Source organism: Panthera pardus, unplaced genomic scaffold, assembly GCF_024362965.1.
Source record: "Panthera pardus isolate Hobbes unplaced genomic scaffold, ASM2436296v1 HiC_scaffold_6, whole genome shotgun sequence".
Taxonomy (NCBI): Eukaryota; Metazoa; Chordata; class Mammalia; order Carnivora; family Felidae; genus Panthera; species Panthera pardus.
In genome coordinates, this window is record NW_026526991.1 from 94711495 (window position 1) to 94728505 (window position 17011).

Consider the following 17011-nt stretch of genomic DNA (forward strand, 5'->3'; position numbering starts at 1 on the left):
GGTCTGAAAAAAATAGGGCCATATTCATGTGACAAAATATAGAGGTCCAGGGATGCCTGGGTGGCTCAGTTGGTTAAGCGTCTGACTCTTGATTTCAGCTCAGGTCACGATCTCATGTTCGTGAGATGAACCCTTGCATCAGGCTCTGCACTGACAGCCAGGGGCCTGCTTAGGATTCTCTCTCTCCCTGTCTCTCTCTCTCTCTCTTTCTCCCTCTCTTGAGAAAGAGAGAGAGAGAGAGAGAGAGAGAAGGAGAGAGAGGTCAGTAGCAACTTACTACTAGATTGATCCTCTAGTCATGTTTTATAAAGGGACCCTAAATGAGTAACCCAGAATTTGCAACAAAAATTATAGCAAAATCCTCGGGATCACCACAATTGGGCATACTAAATAACACAGACATTTCATGGGCTTGCAAGCTGGCAGCAAACTGGCAGCTTTCTCCCATGGTTTTAGCACCCCATGACAGCGAGTATGGTGGCAGATGTGGCTGAGGTCAGTGACCTGCTTTGATGAACGACTAAGAGCAAAGGAAGAACCACCCTAGTTGATGCTTATAAAGGATTTTAGGTGGTGCATATAAAAAGCAGTCTGCCTGTCTTGATGTTTCTAATGGACTGATGCCTCTGCCTTAATTACTTTGACTACATTCCTCCTACAGCTCCACATCCTTCCTGATGGATTCTTCTATTCTTAACACCCATTTGTTGTACATAACAGGTATAACAGGACCAGAGGTGTGCCACCAGAAAACAGAACCTTAGAGAAAAAGAAAGACTTGCCCAAAGTCACACAGTAGTTAGTGGTGGGCCAGGTCTTTCGACTCACAGGCCACCCCTCTTCCCATTCTATACGGCTTCTCCATGCCTGTATTTCTGTATTAACAAGTAAGCGTGGACCCCCTGAGAACCAAATGTGATATCTCAGACCAGTGAGTGTTGAGGGCCTCCTATGTGAAAGCAATTTGAAGGATAGCTAAGACTCCATACATGAAAAAGAGCCTTTTTAGTAAGCAACATACAGCGTGAATTGCTCAAGATCACCAAGTATTTCTTTTCTTTTTTTTTTTTTAATTTTTTTTTTTAACGTTTATTTATTTTTGAGACAGAGAGAGACAGAGCATGAACGGGGGAGGGTCACAGAGAGAGGGAGACACAGAATCCGAAATAGGCTCCAGGCTTTGAGCTGTCAGCACAGAGACCGACGCGGGGCTCGAACCCATGGACCGTGAGATCATGACCTGAGCCGAAGTCGGATGCTTAACCGACTGAGCCACCCAGGTACCCCTCACCAAGTATTTCTTAAGCACCTGCAAGAACAGGAGCTGTTCTTGGATTGAGCCCTAAGCAGATAAGGCAGACAATGCTGCTTTGGCGGAGTTTATGGTTTTTGTAGGGGAGATAACACAATGCAGAGAATTTCAGGATCACAGCTCCCTCCTTTTACAGACAAGGAAAGGGACTTGGCCAGAATAACATGGCTTGCCCGCGGCAGAATTGACTAGAATCCAGGTTCCCCAGCTACGGTTCAAGGGCTTGCTCACCCTCTACACAATGTTCCAACATGTCATATATTTTTCTGCTGCCCTCAGATAGCTGGTCCTTTTTGAAATCTGTGCCCTGAGCAGTGTTCTCAGAACAAACAAGTATGTAGGTAAATGACCAAAGAGTGTCGCCCTCTGCTTTTATCGGTAATAAAAAATTGAGGGAAACTGTTTAAACGTGAAGACTCAGACCTATTGATTAGATGCTATTTAACAAACCACGTAAAGAACCCAACTCGAGGGATAAACAAGCCACAACCTTACATCTGCTCTGGAAGAAAATCATCATCACTGATCCTCCTAGTTTTTATCCTCAAAATGATGACAGTGGCATCTTCAACATAATTCTGTTCTGTTGAGTTGGCCAACCCATTTTAATAATAAGCCCATTCAAACCGTATGTGGTGGCTAATATTGTTTCCCCAAATGTCTTTCTTAAAATTAGTAAAAGTAAAATCGAACATCTTTGTACCAAATTATGGACTACATGTTAGTTAGATTTGGGGGGTGGGGGTTCTAAGGTGGCAAGTGCCTCATTCAGGCTATTTCAGGAATGACGTTGGATTGTGAGGTTACATATGGCAGCAGGGAGACAAAACTCTCTGAGAGCAGATATAGCCACTCAGCCAGCTTCGTGGAGATGGAATACTGTCAGCCATTGGTAGGAGATTGTTGTCCCCACCCCAGCCCTGAAATGCCCCTCAGCCATTTTGATAATTTCCTCACTGTCTCCTTTTGAGGTGTTTTCATGTATCCACCCACTATGGGCTGACTGGTTCTCTCCCCAAGTATCATATTCAGATTCCTGAAAGGAAGTCTGAGCAGTCCAGCTAATCATCATTGCTTCTGACAGGGAGCTCTTTAGAAGTGGCCCTCCTCTTAATTTACAGTCAGCTTCTGGACTGACAGCCCATGGGTCTCATACCCATCCTTGGTCCATTCAGCTGTGCCTGCCTTTGTCATGTGGTACAGACTTGGTCACATACGTCTGCTCCCTCAGCAAGAAGCTGTGGGCAGGAAATTCGCCTCCAGGCAGCAAGGCATAGCATGCACCATGAGTGGCCAACACAGGAGAGATTAATCCAGAAAAGTACGAGTTTATGAAGTTAAAGAATATTTTAATGGAAGTACAATTTCATTTCTTTGAAGTTAATGCAGCAATTCACATAAAGCTAAAAACCCCAATAGCCTTCTAAGTCAAGATCCATGAGGAACCACTTAAAAAAAAAAAAAGATAAATTTATGATTACCATATTGTACTCAATTACTCAATTCAACAGGTATTATGTGAAGATTTAAACTCATTTACTTATATGTACCAGGTTGTATCATTTAAAAGGTGCTTATTCTCTTACGTATTTTAGATAATCCTCTGCTGACTTTATTTATCCAGAAGAAAGGGTATTGGTGAAAAACTTTGTTATAAAATATCTCCCTGGTATAATGTGGCTGGTTAGCTCAGTTAGAGCATGATGCTAATAAAATACCTGCCAAGTAGAGTTAATATATCCTTCATTTTGATGATTTTTCCCGACCTAAAGATCATCAAAGATTTGTTTCCCTCCACATTAAATTTCATGCTCTCCCCGTAAGCTTAAAGGCTTCCAGTTAGCATGCCTTATTTCAAGCTGTGGTCTGATCAGGCTAAATTCTCTCACGCTCTCTACCATTATTCCTTCTTCTCCTTGTATTGTTTTTTTATTTTTATTTATTTTTTAGAGAGAGATGGCACAAGTGGGGGAGAGGGGCAGAGGGAGAGAGAGCACGGAGCCCCCTGCGGCACTCAATCCCATGACCCTGTGATCATGACCTGAGCCGAAATCAAGAGTCTGATGCTCAACTGACTGAGCCACCCAGGTGCCCTTCTTCTCTCTTCTTTTAAACAGATGACCCCTTTTTCCAGGATTCTTTCTCCTTCAGATTGGCCAGATTCATGCCTTGTTATCCTCTTTTTCTCCTCCCACAATCAGTTCCAATCTACCTTTTCCCAGAAGCTTTCTCTGATAATATAAGGACCCAGGGGTGTCACATACCAAGCCCTTAAGTTGTGGCAGAATGAAGTTCTCTTTTTGCCTCAAGCTCAGATGGTAAAGAAGATATTTCTGTAGCATCTTCCTCAGATTAAGCCTACTCATCTCCTTTACGAGCACACAATTGATGAGCAATAAACTGGAAAACGTATGTGTGCTTCCTTGGTACAAAAGCCTCTGTATTTTTCGCGAGAAGAAGGCGCTTCTCAATTAACATTCAACGGGGGCAATCGTGAAGACCTCGACTTCTAAGGAGACATGCTTGATATCCCAGACATCTCCTTGGAGTCGTTGAAAATGTCTTGATGGCTCAAGCCAGTTTTAAGCTCCCGGTCTTCTGTGAGAGATCATACTGGCTGCCTTTCACAGACAGATGAGTTAAAATTAAGTTTGCATTTTAACACGTATCAGAATTTATTTATTCAAAGGGCTTCAAAGTGGAGGACTCAGGAAGCATGAGGATGCATCCACTGCTGACAACGTTATTAGAATGCTTTTCCTGGAACAGCTTTCAAGAAAGTCTCAAGAAAATCAGTGTGATTGGGTTACTGTGATAGTCCAGCTGTCAGATCGGAGAGGTGAGTTGAATGAGGAATTTCCAATATTGATCTCATCCGTCACTCAAAGAACTACCAAGTACGCTTCGGAAATGCCATTGGATATCTTTCTGGATTTTTCTAAAGAGAGTGGAACTATTAGAACTCAAGCCACATTTAATCAGTAGATAAATCAAATCGGGGTTTGGAAACGTTGCACCAGATCTCCAACAGGATGAATCCTCTAGACAGACTGTTTTTTTAATATGAAAAGTAAGCAGATTTTATGGACTTTTATATGTTCTAGGAGAAAAACATTCACATGTACAAGATTGGCATTTGATATGAGATGTGTTCGCACTTTATTTTACACAAGTCCTTTCATTTGAGGTCAGACATAATTTTTCACTTCGACAGGACTTTCACATGATTATCGTCACAAGCTCTTGAGATAACTATGTGTCATCACAGGGCTCAAGATAAACTAAACTGGTAGAGATTTCAGTCATATCTGTTATTGCCCAATTACTATAGGATAATGGAGTACACGCAGTAAAGCAGATACAGAGGAAGCTATCCATAAAAAAGGTGTAAAACACAGGGAAAGAAAATAAATTATAGTACTGCATATGTATTTTATTTGACGAAACTGACATTTTTAACTCACCAACATGTTCTTTTATGTGATATAAATATACCAAGGGAGCACGATTTTAAAATTCCTTTTAGGGGCGCCTGGGTGTCTCAGTCAGTTAAGCATACGACTCTTGATTTCGGCTCACGTCATGATCTCGTGGTTCATGAGATGGAGCCTTGCGTCAGGCTCAGCATTGACAGTGTGGAGCCTGCTTGGGATTCTTTCTTTCCCTCTCTCTCTGGCCCTCCCCCCCCCCCCCCCAACCATGCGCTCAGGTGCATGCTCTCCCTCTGTCTCTCAAAGTAAATAAATAAACAGTTAAAACAAAAAATAAAAATAAAATAAAATTATTTTAAAATTTTTTTTTTAACGTTTATTTATTTTTGAGACAGAGACAGAGCATGAACGGGGGAGGGGCAGAGAGAGAGGGAGACACAGAATCGGAAGCAGGCTCCAGGCTCTGGGCCATCAGCCCAGAGCCCGACACGGGGCTCGAACTCACGGACCGCAAGATCGTGACCTGAGCTGAAGTCGGACGCTTAACCGACTGGGCCACCCAGGCGCCCCAATAAAATTCTTTTTCAATGTGAAATTCACTGCTTAGTTATTCTGTTTTTAAGAGTCTTATAGATGTGCACATCTTCCAAAAACAGAGCCCACCTGAACATACTAACAGGGCTGAACTTTTAAAAATATATTCTACAAAGGGAACGTTTTGTCATAGCTCCCACCTGGACTTCATTGGTATGTAGAAGAACTCTGTGTAGACTTCATCTGCAATTCATTTTTAAATTCCTTAATGTCAACTCCAAATGGCATTACTCCCAGGGCAATTTCTGTCTGGAAACTTTCTGTCAGTCTGAAAAACTGAGCTTTTTGAGTTTTGATTTGAACTTACAGCTGATTCACATTTTTAAAAATGTTTGCTAGATCTGTTATTATTAGGGGCCTGTTTTAAAAGCAAATGAAGGGGCGCCTGGGTGGCTCGGTCGGTTGAGCCTCTGACTTCAGCTCAGGTCACGATCTCACGGACCATGAGTTCGAGCCCCGCATCGGGCTCTGGGCTGATGGCTCAGAGTCTGGAGCCTGCTTCTGATTCTGTGTCTCCCTCTCTCTCTGCCCCTCCCCCGTTCATGCTCTGTCTCTCTCTGTCTCAAAAATAAATAAACGTTAAAAAAAAAAAAAATTTTTAAAGCAAATGAAAATCCATGGAAAAGAAACAAGGAGATGCCTATAGCAGGATAAGATCTTAGAATAGATGGATCTTTGGGATGACTGGTCCTTTAGGCTAATAATAATTTGTTGTTAAACAGCCCTTCACGTTTTAACACTTTACAAACGGTTTTCACATCCGCTATCTCGTTTGATCAATTGGATGGATGAGGCAATTTATTTCAGTTATGTATGTATATATACATATATTTCTATGTTTATATATTTAATTTTTATATATTCATGTGATAGTTATATACATTTAATTTTTATATATTTATATAATATGTATCATATATATACATTAATATACATATATACATATATGTACATACATATATACATACATATACATATATATGTAGATATATATACATGTATATATATGTATATAAATCTTTCTAAGATAATAAGAATCTCTTTTAAAAGTGCATTTGGGCCACTACCACTCTGCTGTTTTTTACAGTATAATCTGAACTACATCTGTAAACTGCAACAGACACAAACCCCGTGAGAATCCTTATTTATGAGCAAAGATGTCACTGAAAGATTTCCAAAAAAGACTGTGCTTTTTGGTTTCTAGCTACAGTTGTTATCACCATGTTCTGATGTTGATAACCCATTTTTCTAAACACCAAAACAAATGACAGGAGCATTTAGGAAATAAGGAAACTCCGTCAACTCTATGGAAAGTGTCAGCTCCGGTAGTCGTAAGTGCTGTTTGCCAAACGTTTTTCAAACTCTCCTGCCTTCCAGGCATATGGCAGGATTGCCCTTGTGAGGTTGGGTGGAACCCTGGCACTAATTCTGGCCAATAAGTTGGAGCAGAGATAATGTCATTTGCAAAGTCAAAGCCAGGCAGAGGCAATTAATTGCTGGCGCAGGGCCATCGGGAGTTTGATTCTTTTTCTTCCACGGTGGCAAGCTCCATCCATCTGGATTCCATGATGAAGACGCAGTCTAAGCAAGAAATAAGACTTTGGTATTAACTCACCCAGAGTCGGACTTGTTGCCTTAGCTGGCCCAGCACATTCCGACTAACTTAGCCATGAACCAGTTGTCTGGTGTCCTGAAGGGAAAGGAGTTACTTGTCTGGATGTTTTACTTTACCACTGATTGTTCTAGTGCTCTTCAAAGACATCCTTAGATTAAAGAAGAACCACCCTGTTCCTGACTGATATATGCCAGACGAATCTGCCAGCCAGGTGGCTCCATGGTTGTTCCCATAATTACAATTCACTGAGAAAGCTGCCATCATAAAAGCACGCAGAGGATGAGGTGGTGACTTAGAACACAGAGTCACTCTGTCTGAGAGACTGAGGGCAAGGAAGTCTTCACAGTGGAGGTCAAAAGCTCGAGCTCTATCTTAAATGGTAGGCAGGAATTCATGGGGCAGGTGATACAGGGAATGATAGAGCAGCCACCAACAAGGAGTCTTTGTGCAAACCAGAAAAATGTGCCCCCTATGGGTGGATGAATTAGAAAAGGTGCCTCCCCACCCCCAACCCCCAGGGAGGCAGCCTCAATGCCAGGACACAGGGCTTGGTAAGCGGAACGAGGCTAAATTCCAACCTGCTCACCATCTCAGCCAGGTGTCTCTGTGCGGTACAAAAATCAACAACAACAACAACAAACTACTCAGCTGACTGCAATGACCCAGATTTGCAGGGCAGAAAAAAATACCCGTGTAAAGGTGTAGCTGCGAGGAAAATGCAGACACATCCAGAGAACCGTGAGGCATTCGTTATCGCTAGAGCACAAATGCACAACAGGGACAGCAACCGGACATGGGGCTGGACAGCTGGGCTTGGTCAACTCATACAGAGCTTCTATCCCAAAGGCAGGAATGTAGCCCTGGGAAGGAGGAGCTCCAAAGGGAGAAGCCCACGCTGTATTGAGCCGCGTTGGAAACTCAGGCAAAAGGTAAAATGAGCGTTCCTGTTTACACTTACCAAAATACCTCCCATACTTTGAACCAAATAGAAAATCTCCAATGAAAAAAATCTAAGTCCATTGCCTAATCTGTTCACACGCCTCTGTCAACCCTCATAAACCCACGGGAGGGACAGGACAGCCACACAAGCCTGGGAACCACGGCCCGATTGGAAACAATTGCTCCTGTTGCGAAATAACGCAGGGTTGTAAAACAAACAAACCGCAACAGGCTGTTTTTATAAAATGTTGATGTGCTGTTTATCGTGGTCTTTTTTGCCTTCATTTTGATTTTCAAACATATTATTTACCTTGATTACTGCGGGTCTTGGTGCTCCCTTGAATTTTGTGCCCAAGGTAAGTGCCTTACCCTCCTCCCCCTGCCTCCCCCACCCCCAGCTGATCAGATTTGCCTCCTGTGGAAGGAAGTGTGTAACTGGGGGAGAGAGAACCCTGGTTACACATTAGAATCACCTGGGAAGTTTGAAAAGTTCTCCATGGCTTGGGACAGCCCCATGGCTCAACCATTTGAGCATCTGACTCTTGATTTTGGTTCAGATCATGATTTCACAGTTTGTGAGTTCGAGCCCTGCTTTGGGCTCTACGCTGACTGCATGGAGCCTGCTTGGGATTCTCTGCCCCCCCTCCTCCCCCTTCTTCTTCTCTCTCTTTCTCTCTGTCCCTTTCCCGCTTCACTCTCTGTCTCTCAGGATAAATAAATAAACATTAAAAAAAAAAAAAAAAAAAGCTCTCCAGGGCCTGACCTCACCACAGACCAATTAAGTCAGAATTTCTGGGAGTGGAGCCCAGGCATGGGTATGTTTTAAAAAATCTTTCCACATGATTATGTTTTGCAGCCAGGGTTGCAAACCACTGCCTTAAACAGATATGTGGGATTAGATGCAAAGAATGAGGAAGGGGGAGAAGTCGGGATCCTGGCCGGGGTAACTAGGTGGATGATGATTCTGTTTTGTAGAAGAGGTAACCCAGGAAGAACACATGTGGGGGTGGAGAGGAGAGATGAGTAGTCTTGCATGAGCGGAGTTTGAAATGGAAATACGCAGATGCACTGGAGGCCGTGGAGTTCTAATAGAGACAGGGAGAGACTTGGGAAGGAGCTTAGAGGCGAAGATGGAAACTGGGGGGAAGGTGTGGTTGTACCAGGAGCATAAGGAGGGGGCCCCAAGTGGGGTCCTAGTGCTGGCAAAGGCCATTCCATCCCTAAAGGGATTGTCTCCTGATATCCCAGTCCCACCTCAACCACTGGGACATCTCCACCAAGATCCTTCCAGAGAGAGGACCTAAGTACTGTCCACAGAACCACATGACACGCTGAATGAACGTACTGAGAGTCTTCCTCTGGCTTGGAATTCAAAGGTTGAGGAGGCAGCAACCAGGGCTTGCCTGGAAAATTGGTGGATCTGCCAAAGAAGAACAAACGTGGCTAACTATCCAATGCCTTTCCTCAAACCTGCAGAATCAGACAAATCAGCCGGGACAGTTGTTCCAAATATAAATTCTCCTTGTCAGACCCAGAGCTACTAAATCAGAACCTCCAGGAGATGGCCCTGGGACACGGCATTTTTAACAAGTTCCCGTGTGACTCTGAAGGTAGTGTGAGGGGTGCCTGGACGGCTCAGTTGGCTAAGCATCGGACTCTTGATTTATGCTCAGGTCATGATCTCCCCGTTGGTGAGGTCGAGCCCCACATCAGGCTCTGTGCTGACAGTGTGAAGCCTGCTTGGGATTCTATCTCTCTCTCTCTCTCTCTCTCTCTCTCTGCCCCCACCCCCATTCTCTCTCAAAAATAAATAAATAAACTTTAAAAAAAAAAAAAAAGTGTGAGTTCAGCAAGCACCGCTCTGTTAACAAGGGAGGTCTCCCTCCTTGCTCTGGTTTGTAACAAAGACTGTCCTGGCTTTCCCAACTTGGCCCAGGAAGGCAGAAAGTGATTGGCTTGATATGGCACAATCAATGGAACGATTTTATGAGTCAGTCCTGTCACTGGAAACATTCAGCTTCCAATCTGCACCTCCCCTCCTCCCCTTGTCCAGAGTCATGTTCAGCCCAGGACACACTCACCCAGTTTTCCTAAGAGAAAACATTGCCAGAAGCAGCTTACTGCCTTAAATTTAGGAAGATAAATCCTTTCTGAGCCTACCTGCTGGCATATGCTCATCGATTTCCAGTTTGGTTTATACAGGCTGGAAGGTCCTTGTTCATCTATTTGGTTCGAGTCAGTTTAGAAAAGTAATGCACTTGAAAAAAAAAAGAAGAAGAAGATTGCAATTGATCTTGGGGGGGGATCAATCTAAAATGGTTCTCTGATTTTTGCTTTGGGGATGCTTTTCTCGTTTATATTTGAAGTTGGTTCTTGTGTGGTTCTCGTAGGAAACAGCACTTTCCCAAGCTCAGCAAAGAAAAGCCTCAGGGAAATAAAACTTGGATGTGATGAAATGCACTCAGCCCAAAAACTAAAGAATTTCCTTTCTTTCCTCCAAGCCTCAGGCTTGTAAGTAGCTTTTATCACATTGGATTTAAGTGTTCTTATATGAAAAAATAAAAATAAAAAAAAATTAGAACCTCATGGTGGATCAGCTGAAATCCATCAAAATTATTTCAGAAGAAATGGAGACACCAGAACAGACCAGAGGGAATTTGACAGTGGTGTTCTCTAAATGAGATGTTATAATCCCAATTAGCCTGTGACAAACAAAAAGACGCCTTTCTCCCCAAAACTGTATTCGTTCATGCAACAAATGCTCCTATATGTGCAGACACTGTGCTGGGCCCTGGGAAATACAGAAGGAAACAAAACGAGTTCCTGTCTTCCTGAAGCACACAGAAGAGTAGGAGAAAAGCAGGTAAGCCAGCCAATAAATATAACTTCAAATTTTAAGTACTCGGACACAAAAAGGCTGGTCCTCTGAAGACCAGCTACCGTGAGAGCCCAGCATTACTCAACTGGTAGGAGGCCTCATAAAGGATGCCACATTGGACTGAGGTATAAACACTGTCAGGAAGAGTTTGGGGAGATTTGGGAAGAGTCGGGGCAAGACCCAAGTGGGAGGCACGTAGAGCTGGGCCCCTCAAGGGAAGGACTTACAGAAAAACTAGTCTCTGAAGGGAATTATTGGCACCATGAGAACTCTAACTCGCAGGGTCAGACCCAAGAAGGACTGGCAAACCAGACAGGAGAGAGGCAAGGAGTCCTGGAAGGGATCACAAGATGGAGAAATGTCAGTTCCCTAGACCCAGGGGCAGCCAGGCAGGGTTTGAGGTGCCCAGAGCCCCAGACTGCCCATGTCTTGGCAATGAGCAGCAGCGTCCGCTTACTGCTTGTCTTAAAATATTCGTGTCACTTCCTAGGTGTCCCAGTAGGTGAATATGAGAGGTCCTGCCTAAGGGTTTAGGCCAAACCTAAACCTCATGAAAATCTACCTGGGATTAACCTCGTCTAGATACATAAGTTAACTCCTCAAATTTCTTCACTATATATAGGAAAGCCTTTCAGACTGGAATGCCTTTCTGGAAGAAAAGATGTTGAGAAAAGCAGGGATGTAGGAGGCCATAGATAGCGAGGTAATGCTCTTTGTCACATCACCCACCCTAAGGGCATATGAGAAAGGTCGTGGAAAGCCAGGTCACAGGGGTGGGTCATGAATCCTCGGTCACAACACCTGGTGACATGCATCACTTCTCCACTTTGCAATCAACTTCTGTTTTGTTACTGATTTGACTGGAATGATTTTTTTTACCGGCATGATATATTTGCATACACAAAGTGATTAAGATTAAGGGCAATGGTTTCACCTCACTGTGGAAGTGACTCTGTACCTTACAATTACATCTGATCTCTGGCTACACGCATAGATGTGTTGTGTAGGTGAGTTGCACACGTGTAGGTGGGTTGCACATGCATAGATGTGTTGTGTAGGTGAGTTACACACGTGCAGACACCCCGCACCCATACTAGGGATCTCCGAGACTCTCACAGACTGCCGGAAAAGATACTTGGAGAGCCAGCAAACTCCTTTTATCCTTTATGCAGAATTGATAAAGAACTATCTTTCTTGGAGCACCTGGGTGGCTCAGTCAGTTGAGCATCCAACTCTTGATTTTGGCTCAAGTCATGATCCCAGGGTCGTGGGATCAAGCCTCGAGCTGGGTTCTGCTGAGCATAAAGCCTACTTCAGATTCTCTCTCTCTCTCTCTTTCTCCATCTGCCCTTCTTCCCCACTTGAGCACTCTCTCTCTCTCTAAAATAAAAAGTTTTTTCAATTATTCTAACGAAAAAGAATGATCTTTTTTCCTATCCTCTTATTTCCTCTTTAAATAACATGTAACACACACGTGCACACACACACACACACACACACACATACACACACATACATACCAACTCCCTGGGTGGGCAAAGTTTTCAGGTTCCCGTTTGGTATGTCACAGCCACCGGGTGTGTCAGGAAAAGGAAGGGACAGAAGGCCCAACCAATGCCTTTGAAGGGGGCTATGGGACCATTGGGCCACCTGTTCTGCTGTCATTACCGCAGACAGCAGAGGGGCAGCAAGGGGTTGTGTGTAAGAGATCCCAAGGCAGCCCACCCGGCTTTGACCCTCAGCCCTATCACTTGGTCGCTATGTCACCTTAGGGCTCCCATTTCTGCAGGTATGAAGCAAAAGGGAGATACGTAATCATAATAACTCATACGGTTTTTATAAGTATGAAATGAAAGAACCACAAAAAGAACCACCTTGTTCGCAGGCCAGGGTCCGCGCCTTTTGGAGGCTGCTTCTCCTCACATCATCCCCCTCATTCATGATGCGAGGGCTTCTGGGAACTTAGAGACAAAAATAACCTCTCTTACTAAGCCATTCTGTGATGCGGTTGCCCAGTTGCATGGACCGCTCAGGACACTCTGGGAATTGTCCCTTCATGTGTTCCTGGATTTCTGGTTCTCAAGGCCTTAACTTTCATTTCACCTCATGATACCTTTTTCTTCCTTATTTTGCCAGGTCCCTGATTTTCTAACCCTTCCTTCCTACCTAGGGGCCTTCTCTCCCCACCCTTCCCTCACTCCCACACTCCCTCCCCAATTCAGCTTTGTCTGCCTCCCTCTCTGGCAGCTACTTAAGTACACTCAGATGCTCCCTCTGACCTGCTCCCTGGTTCCCAAAGTGTTCGACGAGTTCACGGGTTTATGACTCAGATGACTAAGCTCAGGCTATGCAACACAACCCACAAACCTTTTTGATTTTGCTGAGAATACAAACCATGAGTTTCTTTCTTATGCAATTAATCGCCCTCAAAGAACAACATGGACCTGTTTTTTTGTACTTAAAAAATGATAGCTTTTGTGTAAAGAACTCCATCGGGCTATACTTCAGGCATTGACTGCATGTTCCTGAGGCAGGGGGTGCACGCTAAGTTCAAGTCTCTTTGCAGAGGAGTCCACATGATTGATCATCGTATCACAATACAGCGTTATTAAATACAGATGCAAAATATTCGCATGGTCACTTCCATTCCAAAGCAAAGCTGTGAGGAATTGTTCTGTAAAATAAAACTACCAGCCAGGGGATGGATTATGACAACCAAAAATAACACACTTACTAACAGGTGAGGGTGTGTCGAATGAAGAGCATTTTCCTTTTCCCCTGAGGGCTGAGGGAGTGTTTGGGGTTGCAGGTGTGGGAGAAGAAAACTGCACAGTAAAACCGATAACCCCTCCACGGTCCTTAGAATCCAATGCCAGGAACAACAACATCCCAAGTAAAACTCAAAAACCCCAACAGTTCCAAGACTCCTTGAGCCTCCTAGTCCAGCCTACTCCCAACACGGGACGCCCTGTATCATCCTCAACAGAGCGTCATTGAGCTTGAATACAGCCAGCAGGAGTTAACCCACCGCTTTGCAGGAAGCTCTTCTGGGAGCTGCATCCCTGAAATTTCTAACCATTCGGCCACTTGTTAGAAGCAAAAGGGAGATAAATGGTCATAATAACTCATACGGTTTTTATAAGTATGAAATGATATTATACAAATAGAGCCCTTAAAATGGAACCTGGCACAGAGTAAGCTCCCAATAAATGAGACCCGTGTTGAGGATAACATAGCCTGCAGAAGTCTTGCCCTCTCCAGGTGAAATAGCTCCATTTCCATCAACCGTGCTGTATATCATGTAATTCTAGAAACAGCTCCCCTGTTAGAAGCTGCCCAATTACAGTGAGACGCGCAGAAATGGATTTAATAATCTGAGGTGGGGTAACATGTCCCCAGTTCAGCGAGAACAGCAGCTGCCCTGATCCAGACTTCACAATTTTATCAGTGCTGCCTTTGATCGCGTTGGCGTTTTGCCTGCTGAACCACATTGCCAGTCGGTATCCAAGCCTTTCCAAACAATATTTATGTAATTTACTTGGGAGGTATGAATACATCTACATTCATTAAACTAAATTCTTGGTTTGGGATCTTCATTCCAGTCTTTTGCAATACATTTGTATTCTCATTTTTTTTATTCAGTCTTTTCCTAATGTTGTGTCGCGTGCAAAATTTGATAAACCCATGCTTTGTTTTTAACCGGGTGGTTGATAAAAGTGTTACCCAAACAGATCGAAAGACAAAGCCCTGTGGGAAACCACTAGAGACCTCCATCTCTAAATGATCTCTTCTTGAATGTTTGCCTTATGATTGCACCTAACTCTATTACCATTACCCCTGCCTTTTTCCATCTTGTTCATAAAGATATTGTGCCAAAATCAATATACGCTTTTTCCGCTTCAATTTCTTATGGGTAAAAAATGTTGATCTGGATTTATTCCTTCTCAGGGAAAGAGAGAGAAAGTAGTTTTATGTAATCACAGGATACGGTGCTAGTCCCCCTCCTACCACGCCACAGAGCTCAGGGCAAAGCTACATGTGTTTGTCAGAGTTTTTTTTTTTGAGTTGATAGAAATCCCACAGGAATGATAGACAATAATATGAACTGATGCAGCTTGTACACATGCAGTAACCAAATTCCATCAAAATTTCACCTTTTCTTTTCCAATTTTTTTAATGTTTATTTATTTTTTGAGAGACAGAGCGAGAGCAGGGGAAGGGCAGAGAGAGAGAGGGAGACACAGAGTCTGAAGCAGGTTCCAGGCTCTAAGCTGTCAGCACAGAGCCTGACACGGGACTCGAACCGACGAACCTGAGCTGAAGTCGGATGCTTAACCGACTGAGCCACTCAGATGCCCCCACCTTCTTTTCTCTTGAGATCATCATGCTTGGATCTGGTGCTTGAGACACGTGGGTCAGGTCACAACTATAGAACTGTTACTTTCAAAGGTTTTTCAAGGGCTGCCTCAGAAATGTGCCCTCAGGAACTACACGGGAGTAAAAGACTCCAGAGGGCTGGGACAAAGCCCCCTGAGGGGACAGATAACTCCATACAACCAGGAAAACAGGAAGGTGCTGGGGATGGGATTTGACTCAGTATGGGAGTCAGGGAAGAGGAAGGATTATCACGCTGGCAGGGAAAATGAAGAATCCTGTCTTGTCTTACAAGTCCTCCTCTGACACTCTACTTTCCCAAGAGGCAAATGTTCCCTTGGCTTGGGGCTCGTCGGGGAGTGACCTGGGGTTAACCACAATATGCCCATCGTCACCCCCTCCTTCTCTCCACAGCTTGCATGCGGAAGGGAGAGGAGACACTAGACAGGAAGTCAGGGGAAGAAAAGGCAATTCGGGAGGCAAAGTAAAATGAGAAGGAAGCTTAAAATACAGAGTGACCATGGCCGTTTTATTGGATTCTTTATTCAAACACCCACTTTGGGGCGGGGAGGTGGGGGGGGGGGGGGTCTAAAACTGGCCACGCAAGTGTTGCCAGTAGACAAAACACAGAACCCGAAATCTGGCCCCAGTCGTATTGAGTCCACTAGGCCTGAGTTCTCTCCTCTGTAAAATGAAGGCCGGGGGGCCCAACTGAAGAAGGTCTGTGACCTCAAACGCCAACATTGTAGGCACTGGAGTGTTCCATTCTGAAGGGTTCAGAGAGTTCTAGCAATCTGGAGGTGGCAGAAGTGAGGGTCAGGCACTGATACCCTGCCACACAGACCCATCTGCATACCTGGAACGTCCTGAAGCCACGGCTGGGGGCGGGGGGTGGACAAAGCATTGTCTGCCCTGGATGGAAGAGATTCTAGAAGACGACCACAGGCTGGACCATCCCATGCGCAAAGCCAACAATCTACAACCCGGAGGCCGATTTCCCAGACCCCAGGTTTCAGCAGTCCACACTTGAGAAAGATTTTTCTGACGCTCCAATTCCAAAATACTTCCATGCTTCAGATCGGGGCTGGAACAGCAGCAAACCTGCAAACCCCGATAGCAACAGAAGGAAGTGGGCCAGGAAGGAAAAGATCAGCTGGGCACAGTTCGGCTCTCAGCAATAATGACAAGGCTAGAAATGAAGGAAGGAAACCCAGAATGCATGGGGGCAGGGGACCGGGAGGGATGGGCTTTACTGCTGCCTTTCCAGGGCCAGGCTGTACTCTTTGTTTTGGCACGCTTTCCCTGACAAAAAGTCAATGTTCTCACCACATAAATATTCGTCGACATTAATAACAACAGCATCTGACACCGTTATCCGTAAAAATGCCAGATTGCATGCAAATGGGCTGCTAGAATACCTTGGAGAGTTTCACAAAACTAACACACCGGGCAATGAACGTCTGGCAGGGGACATGGGTCCTTTAATGATGGTGGGAGGGAGGACACGAACAGCTCATACATACAAGCCTTTTAAAATGGGACCCATTTGCCTCAAGCCCACTGAATGTCTCTGGTTCTGCCTCTGCACCGGGCCCTCCCTGAGGCTGATCTCTGAGGTTTTACCGCCATCAAGTGGAAGCATGGGGTATGGCAGCGGCAGAAGAGCCTCCGCGTGACGCCAGAGGCAGAGAGGAGACTCTGACAGTGAAAGATGAGAAGGTTGCTGAGTTTCACTTCATTATCACCCATTTAGTTCAAAGGAGATGCCATTTTGGTTCCCAGCCATCAATCAACCGGCGTCACTCGAGGCCCAAGCTGGGCTAAATTTGCACCTTCTATTTCAGCCCAGTGAAGATGGAAACCTACAG